General features: G+C 35.0%; 1 long non-coding RNA gene across 1 annotated transcript in view; it reads right to left on the bottom strand.

Moving 5' to 3' along the window:
• Nucleotides 1-7,629: 7,629 nt before the first annotated feature.
• Nucleotides 7,630-18,226, bottom strand: part of LOC136789730 (uncharacterized) — an 81,162-nt gene continuing 70,565 nt past the window's right edge. The window contains exon 2 of the long non-coding RNA XR_010828659.1: nucleotides 7,630-8,279. This is a non-coding gene — a long non-coding RNA (uncharacterized lncRNA). The remainder of the gene's footprint in view (nucleotides 8,280-18,226) is intronic.

The following is an 18,226-nucleotide window of genomic DNA, read 5'->3' as shown; positions in this document are numbered from 1 at the left end:
TTTACCGCACCTCTTTGTGTGTGACCATCCAGCCAATTAGTGAGTGTTCATTTAGAGCCACATGAGAGGAAATCTTGTATTTATTTACTTATTTGCTAACATAGCATTTTAGAGAGAACAATATATGTTAATTACTTAAAATATTTTTTAAAAGATAAAAAAAAATGCTTTCTTTATTTCTTTCAGTGGTACTTATTTTTGGATGTATTTGCCATATCATAAGCATAATTTTATAATTATAGATTCTTGACTGGTGGATTACAACAACCCAGCTAATGGACTAGAGTCATTTTATACCTTGGAATAGTCTGCCTCACTATTCTTACACAACAGCCAGTCATAACACAGAGAACAGATTGGAACATCCTGGGGTAATGTTTATTTCATCTAATGTACATTGATTCCATGATACAGCAATATATTTGCTATGCATCAGTTTTGTTAACCAAGCTGTTTGCCTAGACTTCAATGTTTAGATAAGTCAACATTTACAGTGGAAGGATGTGATCTCTGATTAACAGTTATTAGCTTTGATTCTTCTTCTTGTTACTGAGTTTTTAGTTTCTAAAAGTTTATGTTTGTTCACTTGGCAATTTTTTAGGTTTCCTGATGCTGATGATCTAATAGGAACAGTACTACCCACAATATTTTCTTTTTAATAGCTACTGTAATTTTCTTAATTCTAGGCTACTATTAAAGATATTCAGATTTTAGATACCAAATGTTAGTTAAGAAATTCTGAAAATCTGACGTCCAAAGGGCAATGTAGACTTTCAGTTGCACTAAGCTGGCTCAAACACATCTGACCTCCATTTACTCTCCAGTTTACTCAGTCAAGCCATTCAAATGTACAACTTGGCTTTTCTGTCTTTGAGTTTTGCAATGTGCTCTTTAGGAAGTGAAAGCTGAAAACTTCTATCAAAACAGTTTTAACATCAATGAAAACAGCTTTAGGTCTCTTCTGTCTTGTTACAAATCACCTTCAAACATAAAGAGTGCTTGATGACAAGAAGGACCTCAGATTCCTGAAGAGATAATGCTCATGGTCTATCGGGGAAGATTTAGAGATGTATGTCTCCCAGGATGGAGTGTAATCATACCTGCAGTAGTTTTAAGTAAGCTAGCTGATATATAAGAATCAATATAGCCACAAAGAAGAGTAAAATAATGTGACCTAGTAGAGCTAAATTCACAGTTAATATCTTATTTGTACAAGAACATCTTTTCCTACCATTAGAAATTTTTCTCCATCTTTCTCTTAAGCATGCATACATCCATACACATATACACGAACAGGTATTTCAACTTAAAAAGGTGAAGAATTATGACATTTTTGAAATATTGAAGAAATAGCTTTTTCTGAATTGGAAGGAAAAACCCTCTGGAAAAAAAAATAGGCTGATCAAACTGGAATTTTTACACTTTATATTATATCATATACTTACTGTAAACACAATGATAAGAAATTCAAAATTAAATTCCATTTTAAAACTGAAAAGAAAGAATGACTTATTCAGGAATGGCAGAAAAAATATTGACACTTCAATTCGACAGAAAAAAAATGTTTAAAAAATGAAGTTCTAGTGAACTTCATTCTAGACTATGAATCAATTTTTCATTTCAAAGCGCTGCGTAAGATGGAGTTACAGTTATTAAGTACATTTCTATCCACTGAACTATAGCTTATCTCTTCCCAAACAATATAGGTTAATCACAATTTTATTTTTATTGTATTTTAAACTCGTATTTGAAAATTAAAATATAATTTATTCACACCAATTATAGCAACTATGTTATTATTTTTACACATGGTCTTTCATGTTGTCCATTTCCCAAGGTAATTCCATGTGTTACCCAAATAGTTTCTTAAGAGAATGAGATGCATATGTCTAATTACTACAGGTGTGATATTCCCAAACAAAATGGTTGCTTAAAGTGAATCTGATGCATGTCATTGATGTCAAGGGGATTATCTATTTGCCTAGATCTAATTATGCTAAAGGGAATCTCAAATGCAATTAGCTGCTTCTCCCTCTTTCATATAGCAAGAGAAAATTAGCTGCTTAATTAAATATGAAAGCTTCTTGATTTTACCAATGGAAATTAAAAGTGTGTGTTGATACTTTAAATAATGGTGGTATTTGAAGTTTAGCTGAAGGTTACTTACTTGTATCCTGCATTTATTTTATATAAAAATCTATATACAGTATTTAAATTGGAGATCATCTTACTTAACCATTAACTGCAAACTCTAAGATGACTTTGATTCCTATATTTTAAAAGAGAGGAATTACATAGAAAGTGACTATGTATTGTGTTAGGGTGTACATTTTACCAATGAGGAGGATACAAGAGTGGGTCTTTCATTACTATGAATTCAGGCTCCGCATTCCTACTCTTTCTCCTCTTGGTCCAAGTTTGCACAGTATGGAACTCATGCAGATGCAACACAAAAGTCATGCTTTGAATCTCACACTAAACTTCACAGCATTGGAATTTGACCAACCTTCCCCCCCAGAAAAACTTTTAACACGTCCAAGATTTATCAGATTCATGCAGATTTAGTATATTTTTCTCTGACGTAAAAGATATCTCTCACTGCTGCCAGGAACAAATTCTTTTAAACAAGCAATACCAGTATGTAATACAATTACTAGATCTTTTAACAAAACCAATTCTATGTAAAAGCAATAGAAGAACCAGATGCAAAAAGCCATCTTGATACATATTTTTGTTATCTATTATGTGCATAGTACTAGGTTATGTTTTTTCTCTTCTGTTTCTTCTCCTTCATCCTCACTCCAATCCCTTTCATATAAATTTTCAATTTGTTTCACTTGATGTCTCCTTAGGAATCTTTCTCTGAGTCAACTTATTTATTCTTTTCATAACAAGCTAATTATATTCAACTTCAAGTATATATTCAGCCCTTCAATGTTTCATCAAATTTGGAATAAAAGGAAAGAAGTCTGTATACCATTATGAAAATACCTTTATTTTACTCTTTATTTAGAAGACATATACTGTGTTGCATAAAATATTAATCTATTAGTATTTTACTTCATAATCTAATTTTCTCTCAAGAAGGTTTTCCTGTCAAAGTCCAGGCAAGCTGCAAATAGGTACAAGTCAAGGTGGATAAAGCAGGCAACATTCTTTAGGACACTGTAGTCAGTTAAAGAAAACTTTTTAAAAATCCTCTATACCCTGGAGGTAGAATTTGTCAAGATGCTCACGTAATTGAAATTTTCTATGGCTGTTAAGAACCAAGAGAATAGAAGTTCTTCCCTCCAAATGAAATCTCACTGCCAGATTTGTATGACATTTCATGATCCAAGCTTAATTTGTTATACATTGTTCCCAGAAGGTGAGATGAGATTACATGGAGCCATACATTAGTTAGAAGATTTATTTTACACTTACCCACTCGAAGATCCTTTCTAGTTATTCAAACAGAATAGAGCAATCTTGATTAGTTAATCTCTCTACATCAGCGTTTTTTCCACAGAGCACTTCGCAGAAATGTTTTAAAATTTCACAATTAAAAAAGCAATTAAAAAGGATTATCAAAATCAAAGTTGTTCTTTAATTACTGCTTATATCTAGATCTTTATTCCATGATATACTAGATAAAATACTCTTAAAAATGCTTTGTTAATAGCTTTTTATTATAGAGAACATAAGAAATTTCAGTCTTTTGAGGTGCATCCCATTTTGGATCAACTTCATTTTCAGGTTGTCAACTAAAACTTTATTTCCATCAATCTTTCCTTATTATAGCTGAGTAAGCCTTTCCTTTATCTGCCGCCCACCATAAGAATAGGCCACCTTGCAATGACTTGAGGAGCATGATCAATGCACAGCTGTAATTTCTCTTATGAAAAATTACTCTCTAACTCCATTCCAGTAAGAAAAATCTCTTCTGCCATCAGTTTAGTTATGTCTGAATATGTGAATACCTGCAATCAATTTTTGGTTGTTTGGACTTCTAAAAGTATTGCAGGGCCATCACTGTTCTTTTTTCTTCACACCAGTATTGGCACAATGCTGTGTTAGAAGTCTTTATTGTTTTACAGATCTTGCTGGAAAATAGTTGTTATTGAGCAGAAGTAGTATCAGAATAGCAGAAACATCTTCAAGGATGATTTTAGCATGACTAGCCTGATTAGCTGTACTGTGTGGGTGAATTGTAGGGAAGAGAAGAAAAAAAAAAAGGCTGGTTCATAGGTCTGTTCTGTGTTTGAACACATTCATGCTTAAGATTATATCAAAGGTAAAAAAATCTTCAGCTTCTCACTGTCACTCTTCTTCTGTTAGGAATAGTGGTGTAGGATTAATAAGGGAAGTACCTTTTAATCTGTGTTGTCTAATCCATAGAGGACACTGTGGTAAGAAATGTCCAATATCTACAATACAGGTTCTGTCTTCAAGTTTGCCAGTGGAATTGCATTATCACATAAATATGTATATATATATATATATAAAATAATATACATATATTATATATATATATATGTTCATTTTGTAGATAAAGCACAAAGTCTAGCTATGGATGTTGTCAACATCTTATCCTTTGAGGTATCCTAGGCAAACCTTCAAAAAGCCTTAATAAAGACTCATGTCAGCTGTAAGAATAAAGGTCCAGGTATTTTTTTCTAAAATTCCTTTGTGGCCTGACATTGCAAGACCTTGCAGAATTTAATGTTTTCATTGAAGTAGACTCTTTATGTATACAAATGCATTATATCCTCTGTTTCACAGTTTATATTTTGCTCATGAGCAGTGACAGGGAAATACAGCTTCTAAAATGAAAGGCAACACTGAATTTAAAGTTTACAAATATTTTTGTTGAACTTGAACTTGAACATAGAGGAAAAATAATTTTTTGCCTGGACTACACTAAACTCAGATAATTGGTCACCAAGTATCTCAGCTGGTCCAAGGAAGAATCTCTGCAGCTTAATTTTTGATTGATATTTGTCTAGGCCTTTTTTTTTTTTTTTTTAAACTACCACAGATGGCAGTTCCCACTGTGATTCTCCAGTACTCTACTTATCCTTACAAGTAGGAAGTTCCTCCTCCACAGTATTTAGACTAAATCTTTGCAAATAAATTTAAACTGATCCATCTTTACTGCTGATCAAAATAGATGTGAAGAATTAACCTTTAACAATTCCCTTCCTTACAACAGTTGTTCTTTTCCTTCTCCTTCCTTCCTTCCTTCCTTCCTGCCTTCCTGCCGTTCCTTCTTTCCTTTCTCTCTCTCTCAATATCAGTATCATATTGTTTTCATCTTTTAGTGTAAGCTCTAAAAAGACTAGTTCTTTCAATATTTTCTCAAAAATTATATTTATCCTCTTCCTCCTTTTTAAAAATAGGTGATACTCTTTTTCTTGTCAATACTCCATAATTACTGGGGGGGGGGGGGGGGGGGGGGCGGGGGGGGAAATCCTCTGTTCTGGAGTTTGCTGCAACCAATTCCATAAGTAGCCTAAATACTTGAACTTCACCAGGTCCAGGCAATTTGAAAAGATCAAAGTGGTGTCTAATCTGTTTATCCTCACTTCTTCTCAACAGTTGTACCCTCTTTGTTAGCAGTATTAATTAATTAGCTGCTTTATTGTTATTGGTCATTTTATTTAAAACTGAAGCTAAAATACATTTAAAATATCCTGCTATTCTCAGGGTATAAAATATCTGTCCGTTGTTTTCATTCTCTACTGAATAACAGATCGACTATTTCTTTATTTTATTCTGGTTCTTGTTTGTTAATGTTTCTATAGAAAGATGCTTTTTGTTTATTCTTTGTATCCTTAATAACAGTACTTCAGTCTGTTACTTGCCATTTCCAATTTCACCCCTACATAGTCTATTCTTTCATTCCTTTATACTGGAGTAGTTGGTCCTTTAATACAGGTTCCTTGAGGAACTTTCCTCCTGGCCCTTCATTTTCCATGAGATCTTATCTTCCAGTTCTTTTACTTTATTAGACCTATTTTTTGTTTTATTTATATTTTTTCCTCCTCTCACTTCTTATGCACCATGATCTCTGCTGTTCCATGTGTGTTCTCATGCACCCTGCCATAGGGTATTGTGTTCTCTACCAGTTCTTTCTTCACTAGTAGTAAGTCCTTCTATTCGCTTTCTCAAAATTATTTGTAAAAAAATTGTCACCAACCCATCCCATGAGATACCTGGTCAAAGTACTTCCTATTCTATTTCTTACTCTAGAAAGCTGATTCTAGATATGAAGAAAAAAATACATAAAGGACAAGAAGAGAAACAGACACAAAGGTGTCAAGCCATTTTTTTGTTTTCTGACAGTAAGTGACAAAAAAAAAGATCTATTTTCATGCTGATGAGCAAACATTATTTGAAGAGTCTTACCTTTAAATCTTACTGCCTCTAAAACTTTCTATTGTCATTAATTGTGTTATCACTTAAATAACGTACCACTTAAAACCAGACAATATCTTCTTTTGTTTCTCACTGAATGACCATATTTTTTAAACAAATATGAAAAAAAAAACTTTGAGGCACAGTAACAGAAATAATGAACTTCATGTTGTATTGAGGAAGCTTGCATGATGTACAATTACATTTACACTCTATCATGTAAAAAGTAAAGACATTAGTGAATTCTAGCTAACTTAGAGCCTTTGAGCCCAATCAACATTATGATCTCAATATCTAAATTGATTCTGAACACCTTCATTAGAATTCAGTTCCAAATATGGATACCTATATTTATGCCTGGAACTTACTTATCATAACTAAAGCACCTAAAAGACAACTGGGCTCAATTCAGTTTCCATATGTTGGTGTACAGTGCTATTTGAGGTGATGGTTTATCCCAGCAGGTGCATTGTTATTGCTCTAGAAAGATGTCAGTCCGCAATAGGTCTTATATCTTCCAGCCCCATACTAATGTCTATGACCGAATATTCTATGGCATCTCAAATGATGCTAGATAATTTTTTACATAGAACTGAATCAAGTCTTCTGATGTCTGAGATTGTACAAAATATTTCTATTGCAATATATTAATTAATACATAATTTTACAAATATTTGTACTTACAAATCTTTATGGTGGCTAAATGTTTTGAGTTTTTTTTCTCTATGTCATTCTTGACTGAAATTATTTAATGGCTTCAATTGGAGGAGACTTACTTAAGAGACTATTGGAGAAGACTTACAGGTACATGCATACCTCATTGGAATTTATTTCCTGGACAAATAAGTCCTAAAAGTCAATAAAAATAATTTATCCTAGTTTCTAATGTAATGGTACACAAAATCTTATATATAGTAAATTTATAAGGATCACAATTACACTGTATAACCAAAATTGTTTGAACATGTAGACTTGGCTCCAGCTTCATGAGAACTTACACGACTGTCACCGGAATCACACCATACCTCTCAGCTTGACAGCAATAAGGGGCACAACAGCCCATCTAGATTTCCTCATAAATTTGTACCAGGTGCATTGAGGACAAATTTCAAAAGTAAATTTTGAAATGTATTCTCTTGAAAAAATTACGGAGCATTCAACCAACAAAATGTGAGAGACTTCTCAATTGTCCACAATGAAAGTCTATGAGAAATAGCAAATAATTCAAACCAGTACAATGATAAATAGAAGGATTTTATTCCGGCCTTGGGAGGTAAAACTTCATACAAACTGCACTGTGATAGGATAGTAGGAAGAAAACTGAAGCTCTCAAATGTAGAAAAAAGTAGTTGTGGCTTCTCATTTGGGAGTAGTTATGTCTGACATTTAGAATGAGTTAAATATATGATTAGTTATTAAAAAAAAAAAATGTAACATGACCTCTACAAAATCACAGAATTTATTCCTTAAATGTCAAATAAACTTTTGGACCTTGTGAATTTTAATACAAGCCCTCTAAAATATGTTTTGTCTGTCATTAGGGATATTTTTGTGCCAAATGATTTCAGTCATAAAACATTCTTCAAATATCATATGCTGTTGAAATTCAATGGGATCTCATACACAGACAATAGTGGAGGTTTATTTTTATTATTTTAGGACAGGTTGTTATTTCTCTATTTATTTTTCCACTCTAAAAGCTTGCTTTTCAACAGAGATTGCAGATTTTTTTCTATTCCAAACAATTTCTGCAGGAGTTTGGTGCCCCCACAGCACTTGATGGAACTGATATTTCAAGAAAGGATGTTAACATTTTCTCACAGTGGATCTTCCAGCTCTCTGGCAGGATGGTTGGCCTCCATGAACAAACTTTAGCTTCACTCCTATTAGGAATAAAAACAAGACAATCACTTTCAAAAAAAACAGGTCTATGGATTTAAACGTAATAAAACATGTAATAGCATATAGTAGAACTACATGGCTGAGTTAATATAGCCTGATTCTTGCCTTCATGGCTCCATAATCATGCTTTTGCATAAAACCACCAATTTGGATTTCAAGTTTTGTTATACTTTTTTTTTTTTTCTCCTCTGAATATATCCTCAAGATATTTTATCCTAATATTATTTAAGGTATTTAACATTCATATTTTCACTTTAGCATGCTAGTTCTCATGTAACACTACTATAAGCATAGCATATATACTGCATGAACCTAAATATGTATACAGTTACACACTTAATATTAACGCCTATTCTGGTCATCTAGGGCTTGACTCAAAGTAAGTGTCAAGTGTCATCTGAAGTACTGTAAGATATTCACTTGGCCTCCAACTGTTTTTCCACAGGGGCATCTCATCCCACCTCCTATCCCTATATGAATATCTGGGGAGCTTCCAAATGGCACCAGAAATACGCTTTAGGCAAACTGAACGCAGACTTTGTTTCCAAGATATTCTAGTAACTGCTGATATAAAGGTTACACCAAGAATACAAAGTTGTGGGTCATTTTGTCTAATTCAAATATCTTAATCTACGTGTTAGAGCCCCTAAACTTTAGATACCTATACAATGGAGCATGAAAATGAGCTGGGTGTCTGAGGTCAATAAAGAGTTAGATAAATGTCAGGGAAAAGAGGGAAAAGAACAGAAATGAGGTCAACATATAACGATAAGAGTAATTATATAATAAAACTTTTATAAAATTCTTCAGACTGGGAAAGACAAAGAGAGCAATTATTCTCAAGTCCCTTCCACCCCCTTTTGGAGACATTAGAGAAAGCCCTGTATCATTACATTATACTGCATCCTAATATATACAAGATCAAAAGCTCAACTTTTGGCCTGAAGCCCTTGGAGTTTGTGGGACCCTGAGCCCAACTTGTTTGGACTAGTGCAAATTGATATATCCAAATCAATAAATCCCTTGTTGGCCTCTTTAACTCAGTCTGAATTTGTTCAGATCCGAGCCACGTTAAACCCCTACCAAGACAGTGCAAGCATTAAGCAAGTAACAAATCTTGGGGCCAGGTGAGATTTTGTGAAGCAACGGCCAAGCTAGGACCTTTTCAGCTAGGTTTATTAAAGTCATTCTTCTCTCCAGAAAAACTATTTTGTCATCAGTGTTTTCAGACTTGCTCTCATGCAGAAATTTTATGCTGCAGCAAGACATGAAATCCTAATGTTCTCAAAATCTTTCATTTTTAATATCTGGATTCTTTCCTAATTATTTTCAGATTAATTTCCAGCTAATACATAAGGATAAAATTTGGCTCATGACCTATAACCCTAAGCATGTTGTAATTCTTTTGCCAATCTCCTGATTTCATGGGGGGCTTAACAAGCACCATATGTGAAGCACTGAGTTCCTCTGCGTTAATACAGCCTAACGATCCAGTGCTACTATCTATCTATCTATACTATCTATCAGTGCTCTGTGCTACTATCCTGCTTTACAACACCATCAGAATCTCAACAGTGGCAATACCAAGGTCTGCTGAAACGTGTTTTCCATGTTTATGTCTATTTTCCATGTCTCAAGGCTGCAAAGGACCTTAATGCACCATATACCCATCCATCAACCAGGCCAGAACGTTCTCAAGCTGAGGTGCATTGAGCAGCGTGGTGGGAGGAGCAGGAGAAGGCTTTACACTCACGACTCAGAGTGTCCTGCTGACAATTCCCAAATACAAGGCTCTGAACTCACAGGTCTTTTATGCTCATACTCCCTTAATTTATTCCTCTGCATTTCTTATCTCTGTTCCTTGCTTTATGTTCCCACCACTGGGACACTGTATGAACATGTAGTGAAGTTGATTACATTTAAAAGTGATCAGGTTTGGTGTGGAAAACTGAGGTTCTGGTGTTTTGCTTATTCTGGTTGCATCCCACTTCACAGTGCTGACAGTTATGCCAGTGTGGGGCTTGGCCCATAGGCTTCCAGTTGATGCCCCTCCTCAGGTGATGCACTAGGTGGATGCCACTTTTGCTAACCATTGCTATTGCTGTGTTCATGCTGCAAACTCAGACACAACTAATGGATTGTGTAAGAGTTCCAAATTACCTCAATCTGGATTAAATATCTCTCATTACAGGGGACTATGGGTGGTTCTGGGGGAAAGTTGGAGGCAAGAGCTTCTCATCTCTCCACTATTGGTTCTGACCTGAGAAAAAGATCATTGACAGTAGTAACGATGAAGTCAGCATATTATATTATATCAAATGGTAAAACACATTTGGCATGTTAGCAGTCATGTCACAAACAAACCTAGGATCCAGAGCTGAACTATCTACTGACCCAGATGCCTCTGTCAACACAGATGTTTTACCCCAAGCTCAGAGATATTCATGGGAGTATCTCTATTAACTTCAGTGGGTTTTGTGAATCATGCCTGATGGACATGCCATGTTTCCTGCTGCTGTAAGGAAGTTTGGTCTTATTTGAAAGAAATGGCTTGAAAATCACAGGCAGTTCCGCCATGGGTTGTGAGAAGTTTTCCCAATAAATTCTCCTCTCTCCTGAACCTGTTGCCTTTCAGGAAGGACTCAGTTTTTGGTACTTGCCTCAGAAAAGGACTTTTTGCCCTCCCTCTACTAGCTGGTTTGCCAGGTGTCCTTCAAAAATTGCCTGTCCCAACACCAACCCACAGAACTTTGCCGCTTTGACTACATACTTAATGTTTTCTTAAGCCCATATATGCAACAGCTCTTACAACACTCTATGGATCTAGAGTATTGTCTGAAAATGAGCTTCAAATCTAAAGGTTTGCAAGCCTGTGAGGGAGACAAAACATATTTGATAGATCTCTGCAAATGTGGGCAATTACAGATAGAAAAATCCTCCTTAGCACCACTGAAATTCTGTGATCAGCTGCATTCACAGTTTCAACCTATAGAACATAGGACTGAAAAGGCTTCACTAATGATTTCTACACTGGACCAAATGATATCCCTGACAATAATGCAATCCTGGGAACCCTCACTCATTTCCAGTTGTCACCCTTGGAGCCATAGGCTTGCACAGATCAGCCACCACACTCCTCCAGACCTGCGTTTATGATTCAACAATAAAAGCCCAAATGCAGAAGGCTTTTTCTTCCTCTCCTCCCTCACAAATGCTACCGATCGTCCTATTACCATGGCAACCAACTCCTGCTAGTATGATCAAGAAAAAACCTGATTTGGGATTTTAATTAATTGCTTGGAAATGGAAATGTAACAGTGACTGGCAGTTCAACTAAGCACGTTTGCAAAGTGAATAAAAATAGAGTTTCTGAAATACTTGAAATTGTTTCACTGGATATAACCCACATTTTTTACTAGACACCTTAATTTATTCTGCTTCATAAAATAAATCTGCCAAATGTACTAAGCCATTTTGTCAACACAAATCATTTTGGCAAATACTTTAATCCTTCTTCTTAACAAAATGTATTGTATTAAATATATATATATATATTAAATCTAACCCATCAGTATAAACCCATAGGTTTCATCTGAACATATGCCTTTTTCACCATTAGGTCACATGTATGAAAGGCTTTCATCTTGTCTTCACAAAAAGGATGTGCTTCTTTCAATGCACGTGATCTCTCATTAACATTTATGGCAGTTACACCCCCATATTCTGCAGAGAATGGAATAAAAATGTGGTTTTTGTTTTTTTTTTTAAACCTCCAGTCTCTCAGTCTTCAAAGAAAATCAAGTGGTCATTGTTTGCATATACCACCGCCCTCTTCTGGGTGGTATCTGCACTGCTGAGGTGGGTGTTGGCGGTCCTTTACTGCTGAATCTAGAAGCAGCACCATTTCTTTCCTGATTTTTAGAAACAAGAGGATCAGGAAGATATCCTTGCCATCTCTATTCAGTTCTGACTGCATCACATTTTTCAGCATCATGTTATTTTATTTTTTTTTAAGGTTTTGGGGTTTCAGGGTATTCATTATTTACATGTGCATACATAACAGATTTTTTGTTTGTTTGTTTAAGTAATAAGGAAAGATTGTGAAGGAAGTAGAAGTTCTGCATAACACCTGAAACTGGAAGCAAACTTCATCAGCCATACTGAGCTCTTCAGGTAGCTCCTCACCTTCAATATTGGCCAAGCCGGAAAGAAATATAGCATTAATGTTGTTGTAAACATATAATAGACACCTCCCAGTGACAACATGATAATGTTGCACATGGAGACAGAAATTTCAATAACATTGTCCAAGGACCTTGTTATTAAAGGGTCAGGTCAACTTGGTGGAATCAGGAGCCTTGCACCATTGACAACTACCTTACCTTTCTTCTGAGGGATTTTAGCTTTCTACCTCCTTTTAGTCTTTCCACCATACAGGCTAATGGTGTCTGACAATGAAAGGTAAGTGCAAGCAATTTTACATTAACTTATTTTTACATATTTACTAATTTTCTTCTGACAACCTTTTGTCAGACTTCCAGATTTACAATATTTTGTAGCTCCCATTGCCGTATCAACAATTCACATCACAGGATCATATCATTGACCAGAAGATGCTAAACTTCCTTATTCACTGACTTAATTACATTTGAGAGGTGACTGTTCTTGACAGTTTTCACACATTTGCAATGTTGCTCATTAGTCAACATTATCCACTCAGCCTCTGAGCTGTACTCTTCCTTATAATAGACAAGCTCGGTGAGCAAAAAGCAGTGTTGGATGACATGAATTGAGGTTAATGGACTATCTTTAAAGATTACATGACAGGGCCGGAAAGTGTACTGTAAAGGTCATCTCTTTTCATTCGCAAGCAGTATTTATTCACCATAGACCACTACTTTTCCTTTCTTTTGTGACATCTTTAAAATGGGAGTAATAATTTCCATTACTGGAATATATTTTAGGAGCTAAATATCATTAAGGCAGTAGAATTGTGACACAAAATGAAAACACAAGAAATCTGGTGGTTATTTATCTCTTCAACACTCTATCATCTATTGGTATTTCTAAGGCAACTATCTCTGTGTTATCTAAGCACTGTAATATAATACAATCACGCACAAGTTGTATCTAAGTGCAGTGGGTTTTACTTATTAATAACACAGCACTTATCTTCAAAGTGCTTCAAAAACTAATTAATTCTCACAGCACCTTCTCCCTGTCAGGCAGGTGAGACAACTATTATTCCCATTATACATATCATTATGATTATTACTTGAGGAAACAAGGTTAAGTTACTTATCCTATCTCCCGAAAGAGATAAGGAGCATTAGAAAGAGCACCTGAGCTCAGATATTAGGAAACAGGGTTTTCTGACCTGTTTTGAGACCACTTCAGAATGCCTCATGCCTTGGAAACATCACTGGTAACATCATAATTGCATGCTTCATTAAACACTAACATGACAAAACAAGATGTGATTTTTTTTATATTTATTTATTTATTTGTTTGTTTGTTTTGGTCTGAGATCAACTATGCTTTATTTATTTTTTTATTTATTAAAGGACCCTAACCAACCAGCCTACTCCATGCCTTTCAACGAGTCACTCAGATTCACCAGGTTTGTGAAATAATTTACTTCCTTGGCTGCTTCAATTTCATGTGCTTCATTGTGTTGGCATTATTTCTCAGCCAAACAATTACTGCAGTAAAGCGCTCTGAATTTCTGCTTTTTCAAGGCAAGGAAGGCACATGGGAAGGATATTCAACCACCATGGAAAAGAAGAAAGAAAGAAAGAAAAAACTATCTTAGAGCCTTCTTATTGAACCATTCTGATTCCTGATAGTCTAAAAAAATTCTGCCTGATCAGACTATTTATAGCTCTATCTCTTAAGGTTATCCAATTGCATAGATATCTAATGCCATGTGAACATGCATTTAACAACTAATTCTATTTCTTCACTTCAGTGGCCAGCTTGTATTTAGAACTATGCTCAAAGATACTGCATAACCATTGGTAATATCTAATGACATTCATCATATAAGGTAGGTAGAGAAAGCAAAGATAAAAGCATAACAGTTGCCCAAGTGAAGGTCTTACACTAGTTAGCCTCATACTACAAAGCAACCTTATCAAGCAGTAGGATGACCTATAAGTTACTTAAGCTCCCACTTGTTGTGTAATGATACAATGGGCAGAAATTCACTAGCTGCCTCCTTGTAGGATAGTACCTTCTCTGGAGTACCTGCCAACAAAAACATTATGTAGCAGGATGAAAATGTATTTTAATTATTTGCTGAAGGTCAACTTGACAGTGTACCCATTAAGTATATACATACACACATACACACATAACTTTATTCCTATAGAATTAAAAACATTAGGCATTGACTATTGACACACCTGTATTCTATAAGGATGAGGAGCAAACTTCAAAAGGTTGGTTCGAGTTTCAGGAAAACACTCCAAGCCTTTGAGGTAAAATTCATCTGCCCTAACTTGGATGTCTAAAAACTAAACAGCTAAGTCTGAGCTCGTCACCCCAAGCTCCCTTTGTGGAGAGAAATGGGCACCTCCAGAGCATGATTCATCTTATCCCATCATAGTTGTCTCACATAGATTGGATGATTCACTCCCTGAAGGTGCCCATTTCTCTCTGTTGACTAAGAAGTAGACCTAGATCACACTTAGACAATTAATTTTTTTGATATAAAATATTGTCAGATGAATCCTCGTATCCTCAAGTTATGTCCAAACAATTTCACAGTCAATTGGTGCTCACAGGGAAAAAATTAGAACAAGTAGAAAAAGGAGAAAAAGTAGAAGTTGAAGGGTTTTTATTGTGGGTTTAGTTTGGTTTGGTTTTGATATTTTTCTGTCTAGGTTGGACAGAATTTCAGAAAGAAAATAGCACAAGAAAGGGAAGGAAGAAACGACTTCTTTCTTGCAAGATTCAGAAAGAGTTTGTGACATTCTTTAGTTTAATAAAAGAGGGACTTGCTGGCAGGACACTGTCCATTCGATATATCTATACTGAGCCATGATATACAGACCTCTATTTTAGCAGGTGAGTAAAGTCTTTGACTTTAAGAAGATCATACGGTCAGTGAAAGTTGAGAACATACATAAATGTTTTCAGGATCAGGCACATAAATTAATTAGAATCATGCATTTAAATACCTCTGTGGGTATTGGCCTTTGTTCATAATCTTCCTTAGTTGAAGCTTCAGTCTGTAACCCTCAGAGAACATGATACCAGACTTATATTTTCTGTCTGGAAGGGTGATGTTGAGAATGGAAGTAAGAGGAAAGCAAGAAAGGTTTACAGTTTTGGCTGGACTGTATGATCATGATTTTATTGGCAAGATTTGTAGATTTTTCCTGAGATATTCCTATTTATGTAAAATTGCTGGAGACTATTTATTTCAGAAAAAAATAGTGGTAAGCGTTTGCCAGGAAAGGTCTGATTTTTGAAAGGGGATGAAGGTACGTTTAACATTTCTATGTATTTATTTGAATAAATATACAGTAACTTGGAAAAAAAAAAATCCCCAACTATTTCTACCCAAGCTGCTTAGTCACTTCTGAATGTGCTTTAACTGCAATGAACCTTAACTACACAGAATCAACTTTGCAAAAATTTTTCATGTAAAGACTCTTTCTGTTCTGTTTGCACAATGCTTAGAGAAAAGAAAAAAAAAAAAAGTAGTAAAAACAAGTATATATTCCTTCCCTCTCCCCCCCCCCCCAAAAAAAAAGTGCCGAGATGGAAAGAAGAAGATCCAAAATCATTCATCCACCTTCATTGCATGGCAAACCCTTTTCTTCGCATTTTTTTTCTTGCCATTTCAGAAGAATTAAGCATTGCAAAGGGGCCCCACACACACCTTCTGACACACACACCCCACACTTTCTTATATCTCATTTTTCAGATGAGAACTACTGGGTCGATGGAAAACAATAGCTCAAAAGCAAGTGATTCTTGTTAATGTAGCCTGGGTGGGCCATCTCTCAGGTGAGAAAAGGCACGCTGCAAAGCAAATACCTGAGGTGACTTCTGCTTGTTTGAGTCTATCACCCTTAGGGCTGTGTTCTTTTGGCTAGGGATATCTGCTGATCTTCCCTCTTAACAGTAATTATGCCAGACAGCTTTTTGGCTTTCAGTACTGCTCCATAGGTAACATAAATCATACAAATTATTACCACAATACTAAACTGTAATTACCCACAGACCCTGACATGCCAAAAGGTGTATTAATTTGATAATATAATAAATACTTTACTGCATAAAACTATAATTATTACTTCAAAATTGACACTTATACCAGCTTCATTTTTTTTTCCAGCAGGCAACTCAATAGTATATTAACCAATACCAGAAATTCTATTTAAATTCAATGAGATTTATTAAAATATAATTTAGAAGATTGTGGAAGGCTTTTCTTAAAGCTAAAAGTCACTAGAATTAGTTTGGTTTTTGGATATTATAATACCCAAAGCAATAAATTATTCAGTAGTTCAAGAAGAAAAAATCGTATCTGACAAGAAGCCCAGGAAATGGCAACAATATCAAAAACACATCTGAAATACAATTGATGGGGAAAATAATTTACAAATCAATGAAAAAGCTTATTTAAGTTGCTTTAAATACTATTGGAAAAAATACTGACCCTATAGGAGAAAATTCTACCTTTTGTGTGTGTGTGTGTGTGAAAGGGACGACACAATATATCTGTGGGAAAGACCAAAGTCCCAATTCTGTAATTAGATGGGTGTGGACGAAATGGCACAGCTCCCATTTTTGTTTTTTTTTTCAGTGAATGCTTAATGCAAAATACATAAACAATCCTGGGAAGAGAGGTCATAATACAGACATGCTCCTTCTCAGCTGGGCATCTGAACAGCTACAAGATCAAGTCAAGCTCCCATTTTCCATTTTCTTTGCAATTTTATTCTTTGTCAGTGTCATTTCAGTCTTGTGGGAAATGAGTCTTAAATATACAAAACCGTCTTAAACTCAGGGAGGAATGAGCTTGGTTTTCCCTCCTGATTGACTTTAACTGCCCATTACTTTGCAGAAATCAGTCATGTACACCACCATTGTGGTATACTGAACTCAGTGTTTTTATGATAGGCACTGCTTTAGTTTGTTTTTGTTACCATTATTTAAAAAAGTAAAGCTAATGATGGCAATCTTCATAAGTATTTGTTTCCAGTTCTCTTCTAGTGATCTGATTGCTAGTGATTTTCATGTTGTTCTCTCAATTTTCCCATTTGTACTTCAGCTTGCAAAAGGGAAAAAAAAAAAAAAAAAAAAAAAAGAGAGAGAGAAAGAGAGAGAGAGAATATCAAAGGAAAAGAGAATATCAAATTTATTTCAAGTTTTCATTCCTGGGTGGTATTGCTATAATTTAACTTTATGTGTTTACACTTAGGTATTTGCCATAGGCATCCTGTGTATTCAAAGGACAGCAATAAGTATCTTTGAAAGAGGTAGCAGCTAAATCAGAAGATCTTCATTCTGCAGGTGCTTCCACTAGTCAGAAAACAGACTGCAGTGACTAGTTCAGCATCAGAGAAGATGTATCTCATCCAGAGTTTCTGGTTTTTTCCCATTAACGAAACAGACAATTAAAAGCGAGGAGAGAATTGCTCAGAAGAAAAAAACAAAAATAAAAAAAATGAATGGGGGCAAAAGAAAAAGGAAAAATATTTTAAAACTGAAGATTCCTAAGTTTCTGTTCCAAAATAAATAAATAAAAAAAAAATAAATAAAAAATGTAAATGAATCTGTTGAAGGAGCTGAAAATATGCCCATTAAAGAGATTGTAATTTGTTTTAAAATACTTGGGAAAAAAAAAAAAAAAAAGGTTTATGGAGGGAGAGAGAGTCTGGTATCTAAAACATTTGGTAGGGAAGCAGAAGAC

The sequence above is a fragment of the Anser cygnoides genome, chromosome 1 (assembly GCF_040182565.1).
Source record: "Anser cygnoides isolate HZ-2024a breed goose chromosome 1, Taihu_goose_T2T_genome, whole genome shotgun sequence".
NCBI classification, from domain to species: Eukaryota; Metazoa; Chordata; class Aves; order Anseriformes; family Anatidae; genus Anser; species Anser cygnoides.
Note: the sequence above shows the minus strand (reverse complement) of the source record. Positions and strands in the feature narration are given on the sequence as shown.